This window comes from Drosophila sulfurigaster, chromosome 2L (genome assembly GCF_023558435.1).
Source record: "Drosophila sulfurigaster albostrigata strain 15112-1811.04 chromosome 2L, ASM2355843v2, whole genome shotgun sequence".
Classification (NCBI taxonomy): Eukaryota; Metazoa; Arthropoda; class Insecta; order Diptera; family Drosophilidae; genus Drosophila; species Drosophila sulfurigaster.
Genome location: NC_084881.1, coordinates 17,419,277 through 17,434,631, shown reverse-complemented (window position 1 = coordinate 17,434,631; position 15,355 = coordinate 17,419,277). Strand labels below are relative to the sequence as shown.

The 15,355-nt window shown below is 37.5% G+C and overlaps 1 protein-coding gene and 2 long non-coding RNA genes across 5 annotated transcripts in view; all 3 read left to right on the top strand.

Annotated features, from left to right (window-relative positions):
* Positions 1–267: 267 nt before the first annotated feature.
* Positions 268–907, top strand: LOC133850564 (uncharacterized). The gene is made up of 2 exons (XR_009895658.1): positions 268–487; positions 548–907. It is a non-coding gene; the product is annotated as an uncharacterized LOC133850564 (long non-coding RNA).
* Positions 908–1,073: 166 nt separating this feature from the next.
* On the top strand, positions 1,074–1,493 carry LOC133850123 (uncharacterized). Its single transcript, XR_009895584.1, has 2 exons — positions 1,074–1,329; positions 1,390–1,493. It is a non-coding gene; the product is annotated as an uncharacterized LOC133850123 (long non-coding RNA).
* A 2,234-nt stretch (positions 1,494–3,727) lies between these two features.
* The window catches only part of LOC133834982 (leucine-rich repeat-containing protein 15), a 71,129-nt gene continuing 59,501 nt past the window's right edge, over positions 3,728–15,355 (top strand). For 2 of the 3 annotated variants that reach the window (XM_062264803.1, XM_062264800.1), the window contains exon 1: positions 4,130–4,610. The gene's annotated coding sequence lies outside the window, so the exon portion shown is untranslated. Of the gene's footprint in view, positions 3,746–4,129; positions 4,611–15,355 lie in introns of those variants that run through there. The other variant, XM_062264801.1, reaches the window with a different exon arrangement.

Sequence of the window (15,355 nt, the reverse complement as noted above, 5' to 3'; positions counted from 1 at the left end):
TATATTCGCTGTTTTTGATGGCCTTCTGTTTAATAGCTTGTCAGCTATTTTATTAGTTTTTGTATAGGGTAAAATGTTAAAGAGATATTAAATATTTTAATCAAATTGTCATTCTCATTAGTTCTATGTGGCTAGAAGACTACTTGTAAAATAATTTCTTTATACAATAAATTTCCAATAACGCATTAAAATAGATTTGAATAATTTATTTATATTATTGGTGCTTAAGCAAAAGCTCTTATTGTAATCACTTGTTATGTGAATTCTCTCACATCGCCTTTCAAATTTTACTATTATCGAAATCAAAAAGATCTTAATAGGCCCTGATAAAAATAATTCTGAGCTAGCTTCCGTTGCCTCATCTAAAAATCATTCCTTTACAACCCTTTAGTGAACAAACAACTCAAAAAATGAAATAAATTATAAGTATTATTCCATCAAGTTGTGCACGGATATCTTCAGTCTTCAATAGAAATTTCTAGCCGCAGTAAATATTAAATATCAATTTGGAAAAAAATTTTACTAACTAAAAATTATACGAACTCAGGCAAGCTTGGATAAACAAGAAATAAACTTAATCCCGCTTCTGGTGGATATTATTCTGTCCTAACCTAACTTAACTCAATATGTATATCGTTTGCAAATTCGATCCCTTCTACGTTGGACCTTGCCCTCCCGGAGTCTTGGTTCCCGCTGGTGGATGCTGTGGTCCATGTGGACCGTGTCGTGCATGCTGTGGCGGCTGTTCGACTTCTTGCTGCGGCTGGTAGTCATTTTAAATTTTAACCTTTCGAACGCAGGATTAGCTTTTTTACAAGATAACCCTTGCAAATTTTACAATGACTGAAGATATGTAAATGTGTATACCAAAGACAACAAAAATAAAATTGTGACGTGTTTATAATGATTTAAATTCCGAATAAAAATACTAAATCTAGGTAGGCTATGCCCAAAAAATGATCCAATACAGCTTCTGAAACATATTTACTCATTCCCCTCGACTATCTACAACTAAAAATATTTAAAGAGGAGTTTCAGTTCACACATATTTCTTCAGACATAAAATCAAAAGTTTTTAACAAGCCGGAAATTTTTATCATGTTTTATGCAACGAAATTCAATCCATTTTACGTTGGCGAATGTCCCCCTGGGCCAATGTTATGTCGACCCTTTCGCGGAGGCAGTTTGTCCAATGGATGCTCTTCACCTTGTAGAGGATCTCGTTGTGGTTCTTGTAGTCCTTGTCATTCAGGTTGTGCTTGGGGATCCTGCAATGGCGGTTGCTGCACTTCGACTGGCTGTGGCTGGTAAACAAATACCAAAAGAGTGGTAAGAGTTATACTTGGCGTTTAATAATAGATGATCTACATGTTAACAATTAATCTACAGAATCCACCGCCATTATGACTGAATAAAATTGTGTGAATTTAATTTCCTCTTAACATTACATTGCATGCTGTACCAATTTCTGACAAATTAAAGTAATAAATTATCATTGAAAATATGCATTTAATATTGGGGAATTCAAAAGAGTTTCGTAATAGCCGAAAACACAGTAACCATTGAGAAGCATTAGAAATGTTGTTCGATTTTCTGAGCACTCATTCCTCTGGAATGCTTTCGCCTTTAAACAACTTTTAATATGCAAATTTAAATAGAATCATCCAAAATCTAGAGGAAATCTAAAAAGTTCACACATTTCTTCAGCCACAAAAGCAAAAGCCTACTGTGAGTGAACATTACGTTCGCGATAAAAAACGTATAAAACATAAATTAATCGCAGCATTAGATCAACTGACAATAACCAGGAAGATTTTCAAAATGTTTTACGCAACTACATTCGATCCGTTTTATGTTGGAGAATGTCCTCCTGGTCCGATGATATTTCGGCCGTTTCGTGGAGGCTGTTGGCCTTACGGTCGCTTTGCTGCTTGCTGTGGTTCTCGTTGTCGTCCTTGTGGTCCCTGAGGTCCTTGTGGTGCAAGCTGTGGTCCATGTGGTCCCTGTGGACCTTGCGGAGGCGGTTGTTGCACTAGCTCACCTTGTGGTTGGTAGACGGAAAAACTTGACTGTGGTAAGTCTAGTGTCTCAGATCATAATCTAGACCTGATAGATCTTCACTTTTAGCAACAATTCACGCCGTCATTCCGGCTGAAGATACTGGCAATATGTGTGAATTTTTCCTCGTTTAATTCTATTTTATTTTGTACTCGATTTTACAAATTAAAGATGTAAATTTTTACTTTCGAACACTGTTGTTTTAAAATCATAAAAACTTTAGTAGCCTTTGAAAAACTTGTAACAACACTTTTTCGACTAGTTTTTCTATTTGTTCCGACTTTATTCGTTTGGAAAGTTTTCGTCTGTAAACAACTCGTAAAATGCAAATTGAAATAGAATAATTCAAAGCCTTGAGGAAATATATTCACATATTTCTTCAGCCCGACAATAAAAAAAAACAATAGCCAAATGTGAGTAAACAAATATATTTTGTTCATGCACATTTACTATTAATCTAGATTAATTACAGCATTAGAACAACAATACAATAGCCAGGAAGATTTTTGCAGAATGTTTTATGCATCTAAATTTAATCCATTCTATGTTGGACCTTGCCCACCTGGGCCGATGATTTTCCGACCATTTCGAAAGGGATGTTATCCGCATCCTCCACTTGTGCCTTCGTGTAGCTCTCGGTGTGCTCCTTGTCGTGGTCCCCGAGGTAGTGCGTGCTGTGGTCCTTCCTGTGCGCCCTGTGGTTCTTCTTGTGGACCTTGTGGTGGCGGCTGTTGTACGACTTCTTGTTGCGGCTGGTGAACTTTGCCATGGTAAGCAAGCATCGCAGTTCAACTACGAATGATTTAATTGAAGAATTTCTCTGTGCAGTTACAGTTTTGCAGCAATTTTGGCTAAGGAATACTTGTGAATATTGCCTCTAATTATTCTAATATGTGTTTATAAATAATTATTTTAAAATGTAAAACGCAAGTCTTTCATTTTTTTGGGATGCTGCTTGACTTGCTAGCGTTGTAGTTCCTACGTCTTTTATGTTGTCCTAGGTAAGGAAATTGGCCTAAACAGCTGTTGGGTTGCAGCGACCTTTGCGCAGAATCGCTTCAAACCGCGACAAAGAGGTTGGAGGCCCAAAACATCGAATGTGGAGCATTGTGTCAGGTCAAAAAGGCTGTGCGAATGTGAATGTGAATGTGCGGGGCATCCACCACCTGCCTGATGCTTGATGCATGATGCTCTTCTGGGAACTTGGCTAGCTATGTTTTGTTTTGGCTTAGCGGGATTTATGACGCTCCCACCTTTGCACTCGTGGCTTTGTTCCCGAGTGTTCGTGTGTGTGTGTGTGTGTAGCCTTAAGGACAATGTCTGTGCGTGTGCTGGCGACATTTCCTTTGCGCTTAAGTGTGTTTGTCTGTGCGGGATATTTCACTCTCCATTTTTGGCAATCGCGACGCGGAATTTATTGCGGTAGGTCGGAATTTTCATTGCTTTTGCGTGGCGATTCCCTTTAACTTTATTTTCTACTATTAAAGTTTCATTGTTTTTAAGAAATAGTTGTGCAATTTTTAAACATTCTTGCCAGTAGTTAGTTATCACTTTGACACTCACAAAATAAAAGACTTATTATTAAGTTTGTTTTTCTTTTTATTTAATTTAATTAGTTATTCTGTTCTATTTCTTTTGCAGACATGCAGATCTACAACTTTAGCTATATGGGACTTGAAAATACTGGGTAAGTTATTACAATCATTTCACTTTTTAATGCATCTGTAGTCGAATTCCTTGCTGAATCTTGGACCCTTCACGCCTTGAGTGGACATCTGCCAAGATCCCGTACCGTTAAGTACGCAAATCTATTCAAAAATGCTGAAAAATCGTAGATGTGTGAATGTAGTAAAACTATTAAAACCTTGTTTGAATCGCACAAAGCCAATGATCATTTCACGCCATTCGCCGACTCAAAACATAGAATGCACGAAGTTAACTTCGTTTCCGACAGCTGCGCTGCGAACATGTTGCATGCGCTTTGACTTGGGCTTGCAACATGTTCGAGCTTGAGCGGCTTGGCAGCGGTGTCGAGGACCATTCTTAACTTTAATTCATCCAATCAAATTCAGTTTTCGTCTTTCATTCACATTGTGCGGACGTTGTTCGTTCATTCGTTGGCTGTCGTTCGGTTCAGGTTTTTGGAGTCGCGTCTTTTTTGGCCTCTAGTGTTGAGAGCGGGGCTTTTAAAATCGAATGTGTCCAGGACACTGGCAAGAAAAGGGAATTCTTGGTGAATTTATTGAATAAAGTGTGAATACTATATGTGAATAGTTGGTGACATCGTTCAGACGTTGAGTGTGTGTGTGAGCGTGTGTGCATTGAGGTTGCTTTAGAACCCTATTTAATTGGGGATGCCAACAACTGATTTGAATATTTGCACAAGCAACTAGATTAGATACGCTGAGAGTGTGAGCGTGAAGTGCGAGTTTGTTTGAATCGTGAGTGTACGTGTTTCTCTCTGCCATGATTTACAGCAGCCTGCCGCAAGGAGGCATAATGTAAACTGACATTTTTCGTAATTTTTCGATTTACATGCCGTTGCACATAAGGTGAGTGTGTGTGAAAAAACAAAATATAAAACAACGTTGCTCAAATTTGAATATTTAAATTAAATTTGCAACTCAAAAGAACGCATCTAAAGCATTTAATCATTTAAACTGTGTACTGTCTTCCCATTATCTGTGCTGCTGTTGAGTTTCATTGTCAGCTTACACTTGCTTCAATGTCTCCATTAACCGCAGAATCAACATAATGCTTGTCAGTATATCGCATGACAGAACTTCCGCTTTTTAAGGGGCTTCTAGCGTCACTTTCAAATACATTTCAACCACAAGTAATTGAGAGCCAATTTAAAGCGATCAGTTTGCTCCACTGAAATGAAATCGATTTTCTCTAAAAATAAAAATATAATGTATTTTCTGAAATCGTTGCTCATAATTTGCAATTGGCGAGCCTATAAATTAACGCCTAGAAATTGGGTCCATAAATATCGCGACATTAAGCAAATTTTATTGGTTTTGGACTAGCGCGCTTAGTGAAATTTGTGGCCAATAAATTTGGCTGGTCTCGAAATTTCTAAATGAAGTACTTAGAATAAGTATTTTTTGGCTGTACAACAGGTTGGCTATAAAATGTTGCCATTCATGGTCGCAAGTCGCAAGTGTTTCGCTTCGATAAAACATTGAATTACTTGCATTATTATATGGCTCAACTTTTTGATCGCAGCTGTTGTGTATTTTGTATTAAATTTTCAAGTTGAAAGTTGAAGGGTAAACTTGAGCAACTCATTCGTCATGCTTCAGGTGAATTGGGGGTTAACACGATGATGGAGCCCTTTCGTCTGGTCACTTGATAAAAACAATAAAATAAAAAAAAGGGTGTAATAAGGCTTGCCTTTCAACCAGCTGCGGCCAACAAGTTGTAATTATCATATTCGGTTACTTGCACTTACCGAATAACCATACACATTTTACGTAAAATGATGATAATCCTTTTCCTTTTCATTTTGTTTTGTGGCTCGCTTTCAATTGCTGTTATGCCGCATCATTAGCATCAACATTTTCATCATTTTATGCATAATTTTTAATATTAACTCTCATTTTCATGCGCATAATCCGCAGCCTTGATGGCAACTAAATGGCCAGACAGCAAAAGGAGGAAAATGAAAATAGGAACATGGCATAGAAAGCAGGGCTGAAAATGAGAAAAAGGTGTTGACAAATACTCACCCTACGAATTTCAACTCCACATGGAGTCAAAGGTCTTTCGGGCGTGTGTATGTTTCTGTATTAAATGTTTAAAAAATGAAGCGCTGAAAAGTTTGGCGCCTGTATTACTCATACGCCACGGCGCCCGAGTTGGGATTATATCTTGGGCTCATATAGTTAATGACATGCAGCTGCTGTTTTACTTGCGGGCTTTAGACCTGCCATCGCTCCGTCAAATGTGAGTGTAAATTTCACTTGACAAACTTATGAATTTTAAGGTGATTTTCATGTCGTAGTCGTCGGTTGGGGTTAAGTTGCAAGTTCATGAAAAGAAGCGCTTTGAGCGCTAACGTCTCCTGATGCCACTTGGGGTTTTCTGACAGCAGAAGGGTTGCTCCTTTGTGTGTGTGTGTGGGTGAGTGTCGCATCATAAATCAAATCAAAGTTGACTGCACCATGACACACACACACACATACACACTGTGTGGTCTCGTAATCAAAATCATTTTGTGGTTTTCAACATTTGTTCGCAATGGCTCGTTCAAAGTAATTAATCATTAAAAGTAATTGGTTTTATATTTTGATTTGACAGTTGAAAAATTGCAGCTGTGACAATTCAATCCCATCGACCCATATCGTTTTTTTTTTGCATTCACAGCATCCAGTTTCAATTTCCGCCATTTTCAAATTGCTCTATATTGTTTTTTAATTTTTTGACTGCAATGTTCATGAAACGACTAAAAATGGAAAATGAAATTAACCTTTTTGTGTTTTTGGCTGCACTGAAAAAATGTTGTGAATATAAATTGAATATAAATAAATTTATGATTGCTACAATTGTTTTAGTAGTTGCGCATTTAATTGGAAGACAAATAATTCAATTATGTTTTAGGTTTATTATTATTGTTTGCTAATTAGTTGCATTTCCATTACACCTGATACCTCAACCGTTCTCTCTGTCAATACACATTTCAATCAACAGCTTGGTGGGGGGTCTCAAAGAGACAGCATCATATTTCGATTTAAAAATTTATGACTGCAACAAGAAGGATATTATTTAACTTTGTGAATTACATCGAGAGCATTCCAACTAAATGAACAAATTAAAGTGAAAGCTTTGCCAGCAAAAAATAAAGGCAGATTCGACAGACGAGGACGTCTCAAATGTCGTCGTTGGCGAAACTTCACAAAATGTTGACAATAAAAAATTATTAAAAAAGCGTTAAAGTCTTTTACAAGAATTGTGCCACAGTCGAAGTCATAAACTTGACTTTGAGTTTATTTTGCTTACACAAACACATGAAAATGGCAAAGAGAGAGAAATGCTACCGATCTGAGCGAGACTCAGTGCCACTTCAAAGGGAATAAAACGAGGCTTACTTGAAAACAAAAATACACAAACAAAAAACGAACACACAAAAATAACAAATAAATCCACAGCAAGTGATGAGTGGAGTATTTTTTTTTTCCTTTTTTTTTGTGCTTGTGTCCCATGGAGTGCGCCACTTTGTTGGATTGTGGCGCTCGAGTTGTCCCCGCATCAATCCCCTCTTCCCTTCCCCCTTCAAGCTCCACCCGTTTAGCTCAATAATAAAATTAATGTTATATTTTTCGGAAGAGAACCAAAACTTTTTATTTGCGAGTGCGTATTTTTCGCTTCGCTTCTGTTTGTTTTCGCTTTTCATTTCAAGTATTTTGCTAGCTAATTAAGCGCCGTTTTATTTGTCATGAAAACAATATTTATACCCATTTTAATCAAACTGCTCGACTGCTTGCTGCCTTGAAACTCATTTCTGTTTATTTAAACATTAAATGAGCTTACATTTGATTAGCGGACTGTGTTTATTTTCATATCAATGTGCCTGATAGCACATTTGGCTTAGCTTGTGCCTTAATTTTGCTTTCAATGGCAAAATATAAATGTAAGAATAAAGCAAGAGTGCAATAAATACATTTCGTCGATCGTCAGATATCCTATATGTTGAGTATTTAATAAAATGTTGGGGAAAAAACGTAGCTGAGCATTTCCATTGGCACAATTCATTTACGAGGAATATCAAAATAATGCGTTTGGGTCGCATTTTATTTGCCTTTGGCTGAGTGCGTTCTTTACAGTAGTCGTTGTTGTTGTCATCGCCTTTTGTTGCCTTTCATGCGGCCAGCTGGATTAAAATATATATGCGGACATACACAAATATATGTAAATCTGGCCATGGCCAAGTCCATTTGAAACATTAAAAAGGCAAGCAATTTTCTTTTAATTAAATATGTAGGAGTATTACACATTAATAAATTGATTCTCAATTAAAAGCATGCTGAAAGCTGAATATGTGGACATCAAATAAAGTGCATTAAGAGCATTAATTTGCTTACACATCTTTTGCAGAGTATTTCGTTTGTGCATCGCACTTATTTATTATTTAAAAACTGAAAGTTAATTACATTAAATTTTCACAAATAACCAACTTCGATAGTGGGACGTTAACTAAGGCAAAACCCCTTCCATCTACTGACGAACTGGCAACAAGCGCGTTTTGTTTGCTGCCGCTGCCGCTGCCAACTGTCAGCTCGTTGTCCAAATGATAAATGGGAGCATTTGCCTTTTGTCAGAGAGCGCCATAGATATGGCGCGAAATCGCGCCAATCGACAGTAAAAATAAACTGTGCATGCCCCAACCGAAAAACGAAAACAAAAACAAAGCAAGTCTCAACAAAAGCCGCTTTATGCCACACACACGTTGCGCGGACCGTAAGACAGCTTGCCACTTGCCACAGGCGGAGACTGAGTGAATATATGCGAGGCATAGAACTTGACATACATATAGACTCGTTTATTTATTTATATTCTGCACGCCGCCAAAAAATATTGTCAACGCGGTTCAATACATCGACAACGAAGGGAGCAGAGGGGGGAGTAATCGACACACAATTCACATTGTCATCGTCATCATATCGCAGCTCGTGATATAAATATGGATGCGATATAAACATAAAACGCAACACATTCTCTAGCTTAAAGTATCATAATCATAATATCTGTGTACAGCTGTTGGTTTTGTATTTTCCTCGTGTGTGAAAACACACACAACACAAATCAAGCGAAAGAAAATGCTTTCGCTTCATTTAGTAGCAAATGAAACTTCAAATAAGCACTTAATTTGTCATGTTTAAGATAGGAAAATTCATTCAATTACGTTAAATGCTCAGAGCTAATTTAAAGCATTATATATAATTTGGAAATTAGAAACGATTTTTTATAGAATTTCGAGTTTTTTGTATAAATATTTTGCTTTTGAAAATGTCACTCAACTTTAAAATTGTCTGCATTTTTGTTGATGTGCGCGAAATTTATGAGTATCGTGAATAAATCACAGTTATCTGCAAGCAGCAGCTCTCGCCACTTGTGTCAATAACAAATGTCCAAAAAAATGATTGCTGTTGAAGAAAAAAATTTTCTGTTTATTTATTCAAAAGCAATGACCTCTTTTAATACCCTGTAGTCAGAGCAAAACACTAAAAGAGGGTATGCAATTTTAGAGTCTATGTGCGAGAAGGAGCAACAGCTGTGAACTTTGAAAAAGCAGTGTGACAGAAGCAAAACTACATTAGGGTTTTTTTTTGCATATTTATTTTTGTTAGTTGATCGTTTAAATATTATTTTTGTAGAGTGCAACATACAGATAAGAAACAAGCAAAACACTGAAAACACACTGAATTAGCAGCTGTTGACTTTAGAAAATTTAAGAAATGTAAAGTTTTAAAAGTAAAATAAAAAATTTAAAAATATTTTGAACAATCTTCCATCATATTCTTACCATGCAGGATATACTTTAGCGCTTCACATACTTTTATTTTATCCACTGCCTTTTGGCACGTTGCGTGGATTTACGCGTTGATTCGCCGGAAAAAAAGAAACGCGAAATGCGAAACCAAGTTGGCAAAAAAATTTACATTGAAAGCGAATGTTTGGCTGTGCTGCACAAAAGTTAATTACGGCGGGGCACACCAATAACATGCCACACAAACGAAGTGCGTTGATATACGCGTGCCACTGGCAAATGGAAGAAATGAAGCATATTAAGCATACGCAGCGTAGGCCAGCAAAAGTTTTCATTTGGTCAGTCGAGCTGCACTAATTGCAAGACAGACAACTTGAAATTTATAAAACTCAATTTGCTAATTGCTATCAAAATAATGAAGTCTCTCTGCTTGCGGCGGCCCTATTTGACCTGTTGATGAGCAGAGAAGAGGATGGGATGGGATAGGAGAGGAGAGGAGAGGGAGCAGCGAGAGAAGAGTCGACGACTGTTGATTGCAACCATCAAGTATCATTCGAGTAATTTAAAGTGCACTTCGTTCTCTGGCGAAAGAGCGGCTCTTCGGCTTGTTGGAGCCGTGGATGCTACTGCAGCTGCAGCTGAAGTTACTGCAGCAATAAAATCGAGCAACAACAAAAACGAAATAAATGCTGGCCAAACTTCTGAGAGAACGGGAACGTGAACGAACGAGACATACAAATAAAAGTTCAGCTAGAGCTTATGCAAGCTGAAAGTTTACCCTTTTGCCATACTTGAGGTGTTTGCCCAGAAGTTCACTTTATGTGTGTGTTATATATAATATATGTGTGTGTGCGTGTGTGTGTGTGTAGTTGAGTATGTGACCGAGACCTCGTTGAAGTTTTCAGTTATCGTTGCTTATTTTTCTACGTACTTCTTGGTGCATTGTCCGTTTATATCTTGTTAAGACTTTTATATGCTTTACTCCACATTTAGTTTTATACCGTACAACTTTTCTATTTGCTAAACTGCTTTGCGCAAAACAAATCTTTATTATCTTATGAGCGGAGCCATTGTCTGATTAATTTCTTATATTAAATATTTTATACCTGTCTGTTGCCAGCAAGCAAAAAAAGTTGACTGAAGGAATGGCTAATTAAATTTGGAAGAATTAAAGATGAGCTGCCAAGTTGAATTCAATTTGTAGGCTGTGCTTTGAATTTCTAATTTGTTGCTTTAACTAGAAGTAGCTCACACACTTGTATTATTTGCTGTTGCTACACACGCTAATTCGATCTAAATTCACGCACTCATTAACTTAAAATATGCACAATGGCAATTTGATTAGGGTAATTTGGCGTTGATCCTCAGCGACGCGTTACCAATGCCACAACAACAACAGCAACAACAACAACAGCAACAGAAGCAGAAGCACTGATATGACACACAACAACAATGACATTGATGTCAATGTCTCAACATGCCAGGACATATAATCTTTAGGGTAATTTGTGAATGAATGTGCTGCTGCTGTGTGTGTGTGTGCGTTTATGCCAAATTAATATGCAATGTGGCAGCAGGCTGGGTAAGCAAATTACATCAATAAATTAGGCGGTGACTGGAATAAAAACATTATTTTTGGTGGCAGCAGCAAGCATGGCATCCAACAACACAAACTGGCTAACAAAGTTAACAAAGTTGTCGTCTTCAAAATTATGAGCAATTTCCTAGACCTCCAAAAAGTTGCACGTTTTTTTTTCTTTTTTTTGTTTTGTTGGTGGCACAAACGAGACTGAGACTTTGCACTTTGAATAATTGCACGTACGTCTCGTGCCTATATTTAACTGGCTAACCGAGACAGAAGAGACGGCAGAATTTCTTCCCGCCCTTCCACTCGCATTACTTGCCCTTGGCGTATTACGTGTTTGGGGTAACTTAAAAGCGCAAATCTGTTACGCCCACGTGGCTGTCTAGGCCGCAATTACGATAAGCGTCGCTAATTTTCGGCAAGTGAATTTAATTTACCGCCTGCCGAGCGAACGATTCCATACGCTTTCTCTTTCTTTCCGAGTATTTTCGCTTTTCACAAATTTTTCTTATTGTTGAGCATTTTTTGCATTGTGCTGAGAGCTCACCTTTGTGGTAGGCTTTCGTCTGGGCGTGTCCTTAATTTGGTGCAAAAATATTGTGCTTGTATGCACTTAAGCAAAGTTGAGACTGAGCGTCGAGTCTGCTCGACTATCGAGATGCTCGCCACAGGCAGTAAAAATTATTTTAAATAGACATTTTTAATGTCTTTAAAACAAAAAATAGTTTAAGTGTGTCGTAAAGGTATAAACATAAAAATAGTAAAGACTGTTTTAGTAAAAACAGAGATTGACTTTTAGTTTTTGTTTAATATTTTATTGATATTAAATTGCTTTTTGTTTGCTGGGAGCTGTACTTGAAGTTAGATTACAAACAGGATAAAACTAATATACCCATGGAAATGGGATTAAATTCAACAGCCAGCCAAACATAAGAGTGAAAGGTTCAAGCTGAGAGAAAGAGAAAGGAAAAGAGAGGTAAGCAGAATAAAAGAACGCACCGCAAAGCATAAAATGTGGCAGCCACATTGGCAGCTGGACAAAGTGGAGCAGGTGAAGCAGCCATGGCGGCTGCCAAACCAAACGAAACGCAGCTCAAAAACACAATACATTTCATACAATAAGTACGAGTGTATGCACGTGAATGTGTGTGTGTGTGTGCTTTTAAGTGTGGCTGTCGCCTGGACTTGTGAATTGTGTGTATGTGTGTGTGTGTGTGTGTGTGTGTGTGTGTGTGTGTGTGTGTGTGTTTGTAGCTTACAATGCCAGCAAACCAAAGTGCAAACTGCGAACGAAATACAATTTCGGTAAAGTGTAGCGAAAATATTGCGGTAAATGCTTGTACTTTAAATTTAATACAAGTACGCTTAAGCATACTTGAATGTGTCCGTTGCCGACGTTAGCGTTGCTACGAAAAGTGTTTTGGCCAATATTTTCATAATTAATGGCATGTGCATTGAGTGGTTAAGCACCATGAGCTTATACACATCAAGAAAAACAATTGAAAGCTCAGTTGCCTGGACAAAGTGAGTGTGTACTTTAAATTGAGAGACACAAAGCACTTCGCCAAATATTATTAACTACCAACCAAAAAAAAAAGGCGATTAAAAACAGCGCCCGACTATTAATGAAGAGGCATAATTCGCTTCACTTATGACATACTTAATGTGGCTTAATTGAGGCAATGGCGAAACGCGAAATGCAAATAATATCAGAAAGTTCGCTTTTATGTTATTATGGCATATACATATGATAAGAGGCAAATGCATTTTCTGTTGATACATTATCGAAAAAGCTGAATCAAAGGTTTCACTTTGTATACCTTTTATCGAAAATCTCAACCAATTAATAATGAAATACTGAAAAATATTACATTTGTATAGTATATTAATATTCTTTTTTATTAAAAATGAGTAGCGGGTTAAGCACGCTCTACTTTTGCTTACTTATGTTACTTGTCTTTCACTAAGCCACTGAATAGTGCAATTCTGAAAATTGTTTCACTTTTTAAGAAGTTTAAAAACAAATTTTTCTCTTAATGGAAAGTAGGCAATAATTTGATTAATTAATTAATTCCTTCAATTCCTTCTCAGGTTGTAAATATTTATTTCGATTCGATTTTATTCGATTTTTAACAACTAATTTTAAAGTTGAAGATATTATATTATAATTATATGTTAAAATCTCTCAAATTTTTGTTGGAATGTGAATGCAACGAAAGACATTTTCATTCACTCAGTTAATAAATATTGAATTCGAGTGACAAGTATTTAATTTTGCCTATGACATTAACAATTACTTACAATGCTGGTTGTCCTCCAGTGGCACTTTTAAGTGGAAGACGAGGCTATAAGCGGCATACTTATTTAATTCATTAAGCGTTAATTAAAGTGGCTTAATTATGTACACTTTGCCAAGATTCAATGAAGCGTAAAATGCGGTATTTACAGTAAGTGATCTCTTGGTCTTAACCGACTTTAAGATGGCTTTAAATAATTACGTTGGAAAATTATTAAAATTTCATAATTGCCTTAAATGGCCGGCAGCATTCAAAAACCACAAAAACCCAACAAACATTCACAGTCGACATTTACAATACAACAACAATAACGAGAATGGCAGTAACCACACAGCAACAACAACAACAACAACAGCAGCAGCGTGGCAGTAAGAAGACCAACCATGAAAAGGACGAAGCACGCTGTGTGCCATCGTTGTCGCTTATCTATGTGCATAAGTTATGAGTCACAGCCTCGGTCGGACGCTCGGCGTTAAAACGTGTTCAGTGTCACGCTGAGAGACACGCCTCCTCCTGCTCCTCCCCCTACGCCCCCTCCACCTTCATCTCTTACGTGCCCCAAGGCCAGCATTTGCTGTCAATTTGAACGACCATTTCACGTGGCGTGTGTCCAACAGGATAACATTTTGCATATTTAAGCGAACGCAGCAACGTAGCGAAATAAAATGTTAACTTGCAAAAGGGAATACATTAACACATCTTTACAATTAAGGACATCAACGAGAGCAGCAGCAGCAGCAGCAACAGTCAGAGCACAAGAAGGACTACAAGCTGCAAAAAAGTCCCCAATGCACTTACGAGCTTCAAGACCAAAAACCAAGTCGTGCTGCTTCGCAACGCTTCAGGCTGGCCAAGCTCCAGCATTCGGCCCAAGGCGCCAAGCTATATAAAATTTAACATACAAAGTAGATAAGGAAAATGCGAGTCAGTTCAAGGAGAGAGAGAGAGAGAGAGAGAGGGCGAGAGACTGAATGAGATGAGAAGATGTGGTGAACGAAGCTGAGCTGTGCATTATGCTGAGTCGATTCAAGTGACCACAAAACGAGCCGGCGGCACTTACATAGCCATCCAATGCGCCAGGACTTTGCTCTGACCGACATCCCCGCAACCCCCAATCCCCCATTTCGACTACTGCTGCTGTTGAGCTGCATACATACTGGATACATACGCATCTATAACTGCGTTTGTCTGAGTATGTCTGGGATTTTTGTTGATGTAGCCAAGGAGGCGTTAAAAATGCAGTAAGGCATGCCATTCCCCCCTGCATGTCCCATGCTCTCCCACGCCCTCCCCCCACAAAAAACTATTCATGCATCCTTGCTGCTGTTGCTTTGGTTGCTTTTTGCTGAAACATCCTTGCAAGCTGCTTACCCATTATTCCATAGTCTTCTCTTGTACGCATAGTTAATTTTTTTATATACGCGTATACAACGAAAATTTTATCCAAGAATTATGTGCAAGTAGTTAAAGCACTTTATGCTTTACTCACAACAGCAACAACAACAATAACAACAACTATAAGAACAGCATGATGTTAAAGGGCACATCTGACTTACATTTGAGCTCTGCTCTGAGAAAATTGTGAGCCGGATGCTGTTTATACTTAATAGGGATAAATGAATGCAGTAGACAGCTTTTTAAGATCTGCTTAATAGAACTTTAACTTTTCGCAGAAAGTTTTAAAACAATTTTTGATTAAAATGCATAATTCATTTCATATTTTTACGAAGGAAAGAGTTATTACAAGTTCGAAAAATATTACTTGCTATGTGAAAGGTGTTTAAGGCAACAATGGCTGCTGGTTTCTTTAATGGAATCCAGTTTCAAACAGGTTGTATTACGATTATGTCATTCAACTTTTTCTACAGATTGAGAAATTTAACATGATTTGGTGTTTTAGTTTTTGGAACGTTTTAAAGAAACTAT